The following is an 11,872-nucleotide window of genomic DNA, read 5'->3' on the forward strand; positions in this document are numbered from 1 at the left end:
GGATTAGAGAAAATCTCCAGAAACAATGACAAAACAAGTAATAAAATGGCAATAATACATATCTATCAGTAATTACTTTGAATATAAATGGACAAAATGTTCCAATCAAAAGACATGGGATAAAAAAGCAAAACCCATGTATATGCTGCCTACAAGAGACTCATTTCAGACCTAAAGACACCTGGAGGTTGAAAGTGAGGGGGAGGGAAACATTTATTATGTGGATAAGTGACATCAAATGGATGTCAAAAGAAAGCCAGAGTAGCAATACTTAAATCAGACAAACTAGATTTTTAAAAAAGACTGTAACAAGAGACAAAGAAGGGCACTATATAATCATAAATTGAACAAAACAACAAGAAGATATAACAATTGTAAATATTTATGCACCCAACATGGGAGCACCCAAATATATAAAATGATAACCAACATAAAGGAACTAATTGATAATAATAGTAGTAGGGGATTTTAGCACCCCACTTACATCAATGGACAGAGCATCGAAACAGAAAATCTAAAGGAAACAATGGCTTTGAATGACACATTGGACCAGCTGGACTTCACAGATATATTCAAAACATTCCATCAGAAAACAGCAGAATACACATTCTTTTCAAGTGCACACGAAACATTCCCCGGAATAGAGCACATATTAGGTCACAAAACAGGCCACAACAAATATAAAAAGATTAAGATCATACCATGCACCTTTTGTGACCACGATGAAATGAAACCAGAAGTTAACTACAAAAAAAAGTTTGGAAAGACCACAAATACATGGAGGTTAAATGACGTGCTGCTAAACAATGAATGGGTCAACCAGGAAATCAAAGAAGATATAAAAAAAAAAAATACATGGAAACAAATGAAAGTGAAAACAGGACGGTCTAAAACTTTTGGGATGCAGCAAAAGCAGTCATAAGAAGGAATTATATAGCAATACAGGCCTTCCTCAAGAAGCAAGAAAAATCTAAAACAAACAACCTAACCTTACACTTAAAGGAGATAGAAAAAGAGCAACAAATGAAGCCTAAAGCCAACATAAGGAAGAAAATAATAAAGGTTATAGCAAAAACTAAAAAAACAAACAAACAAACAATAGAGCAGGAGCTGGTTCTTTGAAAAAATTAATAAAATTGATAAACCTCTAGCCAGACTTAGCAGAAAGAGAGAGAGAGAGAGAGAGAGAGCGGTCCCAAATAAAATCACAAATGAGGGAGGAGAAATTACTAACACCACAGAACTAAAAAGAATAAGATAATATTATGAAAAACGATATGCCAACAAATTAGACAACCTAGAAGAAACGGATAAATTCCTAGAAACATATAAACTACCAAAACTGAAACAGGAAGAAATACAAAACTTGAACAGACCAGTAACCCACAAAGAAACTGGATCAGTAATCAAAAAACTCCCAACAGATGAAAGTCCAGGGCCAGATGGCTTCACAGGCAAATTCTACCAAACATTCTTCTCAAACTATTCCAAAAAAATAGAAAAGGAAAACTTCCAAACTCATTCTATGAGGCCAGCATTACCTTGATTCCAAAACCAGACAAAGACCCACTAAAAAAGAGAACTACAGGCCAATATCCCTGGTGAACATGGATGCAAAAATTCTCAACAAGATACTAGCAAACTGAATCCAACAATACATTAAAAAAATCATTCACAACCATCAAGTGAGATTTATTCTGGGTTGCAAGACTGGTTCAGTATTTGCAAATCAATCAATGTAATGCACCACATTAATAAAAGAAAGAAAAAAAGCCACATGATCATTTCAATAAATGCAAAAAAAGCATTTGACAAAGTACAACATGCATTCATGATAAAAACCCTCAACAAAGTAGATTTAGAGGAAACATACTTCAACATAATAAAGACCATATATGAAAAACTCACAGCTAATACAATCTTTAATGGGGAAAAGCTAAGATCTTTTCCTCTACAGTCCAGAACGAGGAAGGGAGGTCCACTCTCACCACTGCTAGTTAATATAGTAATGGAAGCCCTAGTCTCCACAATCGGACAACAAAAGGAAATAAGAGGCATCCAAATAGGCAAGAAGAAGTCAAACTTTCACTCTGCAGACAACATGAATATTCTACGTAGAAAACCTGAAAGACTCCACCAAAAAACTGCTAAAACTGACACGTGAATTCAGTAAAATTGCAGGATACAAAATCAACATACAGAAATCTGTTGCATTTCTGTACACCAGTAATGAAGAAGGAGAAAGAGAAATTAAGGAATCGATCCCATTTACAATTACACCAAAAACAATAAGATACCTAGGAACAAACCTAATCAAAGAGGTGAAAGTCCTGTACTCTGAAAACTATAAAACACTGATGAAAGAAATTGAGGACAACATAACGAAATGGTCCATGTTCATAGATTGGAAGAATAGGTATTGTTAAAATGTCCATACTACCCAAAGCAATCTACACATTTAATGCAATCCCTATCAAAATACCAATAGCATTTCTCACAGAACTAGAACAAACAATCCTAATTTGTAGGGAACCACAAAAGACCAAATAGCCAAAACAATCTTGGGAAAAAAAGGAAAAGAAAAACAAAGCTGGAGACATCACAATTCCAGATTTCAGGTTATATTACAAAGCTATAGTAATTGAAACAATATGGTACTGGCACAAAAATAGACACAAAGATCAATGAAACAGAGTAGAGTCCAGAAATAAACTGACCATTATATGGCCAATTAATCTTTGACAACAGAGGTGAGAATATGCAATGGGAAAAGGAAAGTCTCTTCAACAAATGGTGCTGGGAAAACTGGACAGCTATATGCAAAAGAATGAAACTGGATCACTTTCTTACACCAAATAAAAAAATAAACTCAAAATGGATGAAAGACCTAAATGTGAGACCTGAAACCATAAAAATCCTAGAAGAGAGCACAGGCAGTAATTTCTCAGACATTGACCATAACAACATATTTTTAGATATGTCTTCTGAGGTAAGGGAAACAAACACAAAATAAATTGGGACTTCATCAAAATAAGAAGCTCCTGCACAACAAAGGAAACAAACAACAAAACTAAGACAACCTACTGAATGGGAGAAGATATTTGCAAATGACATATATGATAAAGGGTTAGTATCCAAAACACATAAAGAACTGATACAACTCAATACCCCCAAAGATGAAATAATCCAATTAAAAAATGGGCAGAAGATGTAAACAGATATTTCTCCAAAAAAGACATACAGATGACCAATAGACACATGAAAAGATGCTCAACATCACTTACCACCAGAGAAATGCAAATCTAAACCAATGAAATATTGCCTCACAGCTGTCAGAATGGCTAAAATAAAAAACTCAAGAAACAAGTGTTGACGAGGATGTGAAGAAAAAGGAACCCTCTTGCACTCTTGGTGGGAATGCAAACTGGTGCAGCCACTGTGGAAGACAGTATGAAGGTTCCTCAAAAAGTTAAAAATAGAACTACCTTAAGATCCATTAATTGTACTACTGGGCATTTATCCAAAGAATACAAAAACACTAATTCAAAAGGATATATGCACCCCTGCATTAACTGCAGCCTTATTTGCAATGGAAGCAGCCCAAGTGTCCACCAATAGATGAATGAATAAAGAAGGGGTGGTATATACATAGAATGGAATATTATTCAGCCATAAAAAAGAATGAAATCTTGCCATTTGCAACAACTTGGATGGAGCTAGAGAGTATAATGCTAAGCGAAATAGCCAGTCAGAGAAAGACAAATACGATATGAACTGAAGAACCGAATTCCTCATTTAAGAGGTTATTCAACTCATGATTGGAAAATGTTTGCAGAAACTAGCTTTTGTGCTTTGTGCTACAAACCGTGTTTTGTATCTGCTACTCACATACACTGGTACTGAGGACCTTAACATGTGATCCCATATGTGGCCTCTGCCTACACCTTCACAACATGATGCACAGTCAGCAGTAGGAAAATTCCTGCAAGTCATTATTACTACACTGTGACAGGTAGAAAAGAATTAACTATTTATGAAAGTAAGTGTAAACCAAAATATATATCCCACTAGACCCAAATTAAACGTATCTTAACTTCAACTGTCCTTAGCAAAAACCCAAAAATTCCATAGCAAATTTCATGTCATATAACACAAGGAAAAATAGAACTAAGAGGGGCTGACGTGGAAAGAGGTGGCAGTATACACGATTGCAAGGTTACATAGCCTTCTTTTTAAAAAGATAACAGCTTTATCAGAATATAAATCACATACATAAAATTCACAAACTCAGAAGGTACAACTCAGTGGTTTTTAGTGTATGTATAGAGTTGTTGCAACCATCGCTACAATCAATTATAGAAATTCTCATCACTCCAAAAAGAAACCCAGTATCCATTAGCAGTATTTCTGCTCAATCCCCAGCCCTAAGTAACCAACTAATCTGCTTTTAGTCTCTATGAATTTGCCTACTCTTGACATTTCATATTAATAGAATTTAATGGATCTTTTGTGACTGGCTTCATTTCTCAAGGGTATATACTGGGGAGTAGAATTGTTGGGTCATACGGTAACTGACATCTAAACTTTTAGGGAACTGCCAAACTGTTTTCCAAATTGGCTATACCATGTGACATCCCCTACCAGCACTGTAGGAGGGTTCTGATTTCTCCATATCCTTGCCAACACTTTTTATTATCTGTCATTTTGTTTATACCCATCTTTGTGGCTATGAAACTACCTCATTGTAATTTTGATTTAAATTTTCGTCTTGAGTAATGATTTTGAGTACATTTTCATGTGCGTTAGCATTTATCTATCTTCTTTGGAATAATGTCTATTCTTTATATATTCTAGGTAAAAGTATCAAAGGAGATTTGGATGATGCAAGTAGAGACAATGCAGTTATTCTCGGGCAACTGTGGCTTCATACGGTGGTGGTCAGATGTGATGTTTCAGCAGACCTGTCGGGATCACTTTGACACCAGATGGCACAGGTACTCGACTTCTCCACAAATGACAGCTTTTCTACCAATGCTTCAGGCTATTGTGGTTAGTAATTATACCTTCATCCTCCCCTGACTCTCTGTCTTTCCAGACTTTCATACCCCAGCACCCCTTTGTCATTAAAGTTAGTCCTTAGTATTCACATAATTCCTACATAAAATAAATTCTCTCTGTAATGCTTGGTGATGCCTCTGTTTTCCTGACTGAATCCAGACCGAATACCTAACATTGTATGAGGATAAAATTCCAGTAGCAGGTAATTTCAACATTTAAAGTGCTCACTGCCCTGTGCCCCTACACTGTTCACACAGCATGAACACTGGACAAAAAAAGACTAGAATATGATGTCTATAAAGCCGTGGGCCTGATAATATTTATTTAACTCATTTTTATTTAACATAGAAGTAATGTTCCACAGTAAGATCACTGTATATATTCTAATCCTAATTAGATATTTTACAAGAGGGTATAAAATGAGAGAGAAATTAAGCCAAGGACTAAAAATAGGTAAAGGATTAAACATTATTATAAATTTTGTATCCTGAAAACTCAACCAAAAGGAGCATTTGTTTTTCAAGTTGAGAAAAATGTCTTTGTTAATTAAGAGAGGTGCTAAGTTTTAAATGCTAATAATGACCATAATGATGTGGTAAGACTTTTATACACATTATCTCAATTAATTCTTATAAATCACTACGAATTGGGTATTAACATACCCATTGAGAAGATGGTGAAATAATGCATAGAGAACTGGTAAAGCTGAGGAGTAACTGAAGAGGTTTACATACACATACTTGGTAGGTCAGCACCTCTCTCAAGTGTTTTTTTTTTTCCCTCCACATTTCCTAATTTGACAGAGCTGGAAATGAAGTAGATTAGATGCCCTTCTTACTCTTCATTTTGGCTTCATCCTCTTTCTTTAACCCTTCATTCCCCCCACTTCCAAAAGAACACAAAACAACAAACAATAAGAACAAAACACATCAAGTGTCTTTAAAGCACAGGTCATCGGACTATACTACTTATTACTCCTTATTCCAGGCATCCTGGATCTCCCAAACCTTTCCCTGGCACTAGCTGTTCTCTTTTCACCACTACTCCCATTGCAAATTTTGGGGCCTTGGGGATCTATAACACAAACATCTAATACCCCCTTTCAGTTCCTGCACCTCCTCATATTCAAGTCTTTTCCACCATTTTATCTTACCCACATTTTCTTACCAGTAATTACAACTTCTCCATCATCTCAGTATTGAGTATTCCATGCAATCAGCTCCTCTCAAGAACCTCCTCTCTGTTGCTTCATCAAATGATCAATTTTCTGGCTCCTTTTCTGTTATATCCTCTGTTTTGCTCTATTTCACAGTTTTATTAAGTTTTCTTTCTCAATTCGCCCTTCTTCTCCTTCTCCTCCTCCTCCTTCTCCTCCTCCTCCTCCTCCTCCTCCTCCTCCTCCTCCTTCTTCTCTTTAAACTAGGCTCCACACCCAGCATGGAGCCCAACAAGGGTCTTGAACTCATGACCCTGAGATCAAGACCTGAGCTGAAATCAAAAGTTACTTAACTAACTGAGTCACCCAGGTGCCCTGGAATTTGCTCTACTCTCTTAATCTCCAAGTATTGTGGCTCTTCTGTTTGAAACCTTTCTTTTCTTTGATCTGGTGCTCCATTTCCATGACTGGAGTAAATCTATAAAAATTATCCCTGGGGGGATACTGGGTGGCTCAGTCAGTTAAGCCTCCGACTCTTGATGTCAGCTCAGGTCTTGATCTCAGGGTTGTGAGTTCAAGCCCCACTTTGGGCTCTTGTGGAGCCTACTTAAGAAAAAAAAATCTGTGAATTTATATTTCCAGCTCTAACTTTACTTATGTGTTTCAAGCTTATAAATTCCGTTCACTGTTTGACATCCCCGTATCTTATCCTGTAACTATTGCAAGCTTAACATATCCAAACTAAAACTTTTGGTTGTCTCCTGTGGTCCTAAATGTAATCTTTCCACAGTCTTCTTCATCTTGGTGAATAATGACTTCTTTAATCTATCCTTGATCCCTATTTTTCTCTCAGGCCTCAAATTCAGTCCAACAGCAAATCCTGTGAATTCTAAATTTGACAAACATCTAGAGTCAGACAAAAATCACTATTTCTAATCCATGTCCATATCATCACTCACCTAGAACTCTATACTAAGCTCTTAACTTGCCAAGTATATTCAGTCTTACCCTCCTAGATCTAATCTAGCCCTAGGGTTTTTGTTGTTTAAAAATTAATCAAAAGTTCACATACATAAAGAGTAATAACCAATTATAATATTATGGAGATTTTCAAAGAGTAGACATGTCTTTGTGCCATTATGTAAGTCAAGAAATAGGATTTTACAAACGTGCCCAGAAGCTTAGTCATAGCACCTTCCAAATTTCCACTCCCTCCCTTTTCCCACAAAGGAACTGTAGAAAGCAATTTCTGACACTAGCTTTCGGTAATCCCTGCCTCCTATTATTCACACTCTTGCGCAATTGCCTCTGCCTTGAGTGTGAGCTGAGCCTGGTGAATTGCTTCTAATGAATAGAATATCATAAACATGAGATGTAACTTCTATGACTAAGTAACAAAAGATTGATTTCCATCTTGGTAACACTTTCTCCCTCTTATTTGCCTCTCTCTTTCTCTCTATCCCATTCTCTTTTTTCTCTCTCCCTCCTCCTACTCCTCTCATTCTCTCTTTCTTGGCTTGCTCACATGGATGAAGCAAGTTGCCATGGTAGAGAGGCCCACATGGTAATGAATTAAGGATGGCCTTGAGACAACAACCTTCAAGGAATTGAGGCCTTCAGTCTAACAAACCAAAATGAAACATTGATCTGGGAAAGTGATCCTTCCCCCATTTTGCCTTGAGCTGACTACCATTCCCAGTCAGCACTGTGATTACAGCCTATAGGAGACACTGAAGCAGAGGACCCAGTAAACCATAGCCAGATTATTATGACCTACAGAACCTTTGAGATTATAAATGTTCAAGCTGCTAAATTTGGGGAAAATTTGTTACACAGTAACAGATAACTAACACAGAAACTTTTATCTGACTTCTAACACCATAGATTGCCAGTGTCTGGTTTTTGTCTTCATATAAATTGAATCACGTAGATGATTCATCACATTTTGGCCTCTTTTCAACATTATATTTTTAAATTCATCCAAATTGTTGGATTCAGTAACAATATTTCTGCAAATAACAAGGAGTGAAATTATTTGCTCATAGGGTATATATTTGCTCATTTTATGGTAGGTAATATCAGTTTTTCAATGTGATTGTCCCAATTTATACAGTCATAAGTAATGGGTGAAATTCCCAGTTCCACATTTTTTTTTTTTTAAGATTTTTATTTAGTTATTTGACAGAGAGAGAGACAGCCAGAGAGAGAGGGAGCACAAGCAGGGGGAGTGGGAGAGGAAGAAGCAGGCTCCCAGCGGAGGAGCCTGATGCGGGGCTTGATCCCAGGACCCTGGGATCACGCCCTGAGCCGAAGGCAGACACTTAATGACTGAGCTACCTAGGCGCCCCCCAGTTCCACATTCTTATCATCACTTAGTAATGCTAGACTTGTAAATTTTAGTCATTGTAGTAAGTGTATAATTTTAATTGTGGGTTTAATTTTTTAATTAATTAGTGACAATTAGGAAGGTTGAATGCATTTTTGTGTTTGTTGCTTTTTGCATGCCTTACTATTCAATATTTTTGCTCATGTGTCTAATGGGTTGTCTGTCCTTTTTTTTTTTCTTCTTGATTTAGAGACTGCTTTATATACCTTATATTCTATGATTTTTTTCTGTTAGCATTTAGTTTACATTCTAATTCTCTTAGTGGTGTCTCAATGAACATGAATTTTTAATAGTAACATAGTTAAACTTATCAATTATTTGTTTACAAGTTATTGATTTATTTGTTCTATTGCCTGACCTGCAGGTCATGAAAATAATCTCTTTGACTTTCTCTAAACATTTTATTATTTTGTCTTCCATATTGAGATTTACAATCCACCTAGAATCAATTTTATGATGTCAGAAAGTAAGAGTCAAGTTTTATTTTTTTTCAGGAGTATGTAATATTGACCTAGCAATATTTATTGAGGAGACTATCCTTTTGCTATAGTTGTCATGAATCAATTTTCCTTACATGTCTGAAACTAGGAATTGTATCAAATCTATAGATAAATATGTGAAGAAATGACATGCAGAAAATAGTCTTCCAATTCATCATCATATGTCCCAAAATTTGTTAGCCCTTTTAAATCTTTCAGTAATATTTTATATTTTACAGTACTCTTTGTACGTTTTGTTAGATTTATTCCTGAATGTTTTTAAATAACTTTTTAAAGCATAAACATACATATTAGAAATACATATACATAACATAAATTATTATATAAAAATATAAATTACTCAAATAATTAATAAAATTAAACCAAGAAGGCAAAAGACTTACACAGTGAAAGCTATAAAACCTGACTGGAAGAAATTAAAGAAGACACAAATAAATGAAAAGACAACCTATGTTCATTTCCTATTGTATATGAGACTCAGTAACCCCAACAAACTAAATGAATTCCTGCTATTGAGTACCCTAAAATGTTCTGTGTGGAGTTCTCCATGGGTAAAGAAGTTTAATATAAAAACATTCTAGATCTGTAATTCTGGATAATTTGAAACCATTAAGCATATAACCACACATAAATTTTTAATGTAATAATACTAACATGCAAATTAATTTGATCTGTATCTGTCTTTTAGAATAAGTATCTAGAGGCCATTAACTCCAAGTACACTGGAAAGTGAGGAAATATAGATAGCTTCTTCATACTAGTGTTTAAAAGAGAAAGTCCCTAGAACAATTTTCAAGGCTGACATAAAAACAAAATGCACAAAAACTGCACACAACTCATTATATTACACAAGAAGGAAGTTTTTCTTAACATCTGGCCTATTTCTGAGAAACTAAGAACTTGTTCCTTTCATTTTCAACTGACATGTGTTCAACAAAAAGAGTTTCAAGTTGTCCTTAATTGAGACAAGAAATCCCTTAACTGAGAACCAGAGACTTTTATCTGATAAAAGAACTAAATCAAACTGTCATAGTTAGTGGGGATAAAGGGAGAGACGTACAGCACCAGAGTGTTTCAGGCCACTTTTGCAAATACAGAGACATGGATGAGCTTAATCTGACCTTCCTTTTTTAATACACTGACTTATCATATAAAGAAATCTCAATCATCATGGTCTTGTGACCCACTGAACTGCTATTTAAAAAACATCTTTAAATGCCAGTTAACATACAGTGTTTCAGGTGTACAAATAAAAACTAAAAAAAAAAAACAAAACAAAACAAAAAAACCCCAACATTCCAGATAAATAAAAACTGAGAATTTTTTGCTAGCAGACCCATCTCACAAGACTGAAAATGAGCCCAGATAATTTGAATGAACACATAAAGAGAACACTAGTAAATTATGTAATTATAAGACAGTATAAATAAATAGTTTCCTTAACTGACTTTTATAAATAAATAAATAAATAAACAAAATCTTTAAACTGTATTTACTGGTCTGTAAAATGCAAATAAAAATACCTACAGCATAAGCATGTGCTGAAGAATAAATTAAATGTAATTAATAACACCTATAAGGAATTAGTACAATGTTTGCCATATAGTAGGCACCAAATGTATTTTACTTATTATAGCCTTATTTCAGGCTTCAATGCCTCAACAAAACCTATATACTATGAGATAAAAATGTGGTAAAAATAATTATATAAATATATGTTCTTTTTCAGCAGTAATCAAAAATTGTCTATTGAAACAGCCTGATATTATCTACCTCTCAGTGTAGATTAGATTTTAAAAAGCATGATTCCACCTATTTGGGAGGATGTGAAATCACATACTTTATATATATATATATACACATATATATACATATATGTGTATATATATATATTTGAAGAGTATATATATATCATATATATTTCAAATATATATATCATATATATTTCAAATATATATATCATATATATTTCAAATATATATATCATATATATTTCAAATATATATATCATATATATTTCAAATATATATGATATATATATATATATGAAGAGTAGGAGAATATAAACATTTCCAGAAGCAAATTTTATAGTATGTCTCTTCCACCAATGTGTTCACTTTCACAATTGGATTCACTCAGTCACAAATACTGAAGGCCTATCATGTGTCAGGCACTTTTCTGAGGGATTGAGAAGTCAAAAATAAACAAAAATCTCTGCCTTCATGGAGGTAACATTCTAGCAGGCAATAAAAATATAAACTATCCAGAATGTCAGGTGACAATTTCTGTGCAGGAAAGTGAAGCAGGAATAGGGGAGAGAAAGTGCTGGCAATTCGAAGTAGACCAATTTTATAGAGGGGGTCAGAAACAGCACCAGTGAAGTGACTTTTCAGCAAAGACCTGAAGCTCCAAAGGGAGTAGATCCCTTGGATATACGGGGAAACAGCATAAGCTGCAGGAGAAACATCAAGTACAAAGGCCCTAGGGAAAGATCATGCCCAGCATGTTTGTGAGAGGCCAGGAGAGGGAAATTATAGGAGAAACCCCAAGTCCATAATCCCTGTAGTCTCTTGTGAGGACATAGTTTTTATAAAGCAAGATGCTATCAGTCCGAGATGAGTTCAGGTCTTCTCTGAACTGTCCACTACAGCCAGAGCTGGCATCAGAGGTGAGATTGAGAAGACTCAAGTCAATGCACCAGACGCATCTAAAATGGTTCACTCCTTGCACCACTCTGATCACTGTGCCTTACATTAAATGAAATCCATCATT

The sequence above is a fragment of the Ursus arctos genome, unplaced genomic scaffold (genome assembly GCF_023065955.2).
Source record: "Ursus arctos isolate Adak ecotype North America unplaced genomic scaffold, UrsArc2.0 scaffold_12, whole genome shotgun sequence".
Taxonomy (NCBI): Eukaryota; Metazoa; Chordata; class Mammalia; order Carnivora; family Ursidae; genus Ursus; species Ursus arctos.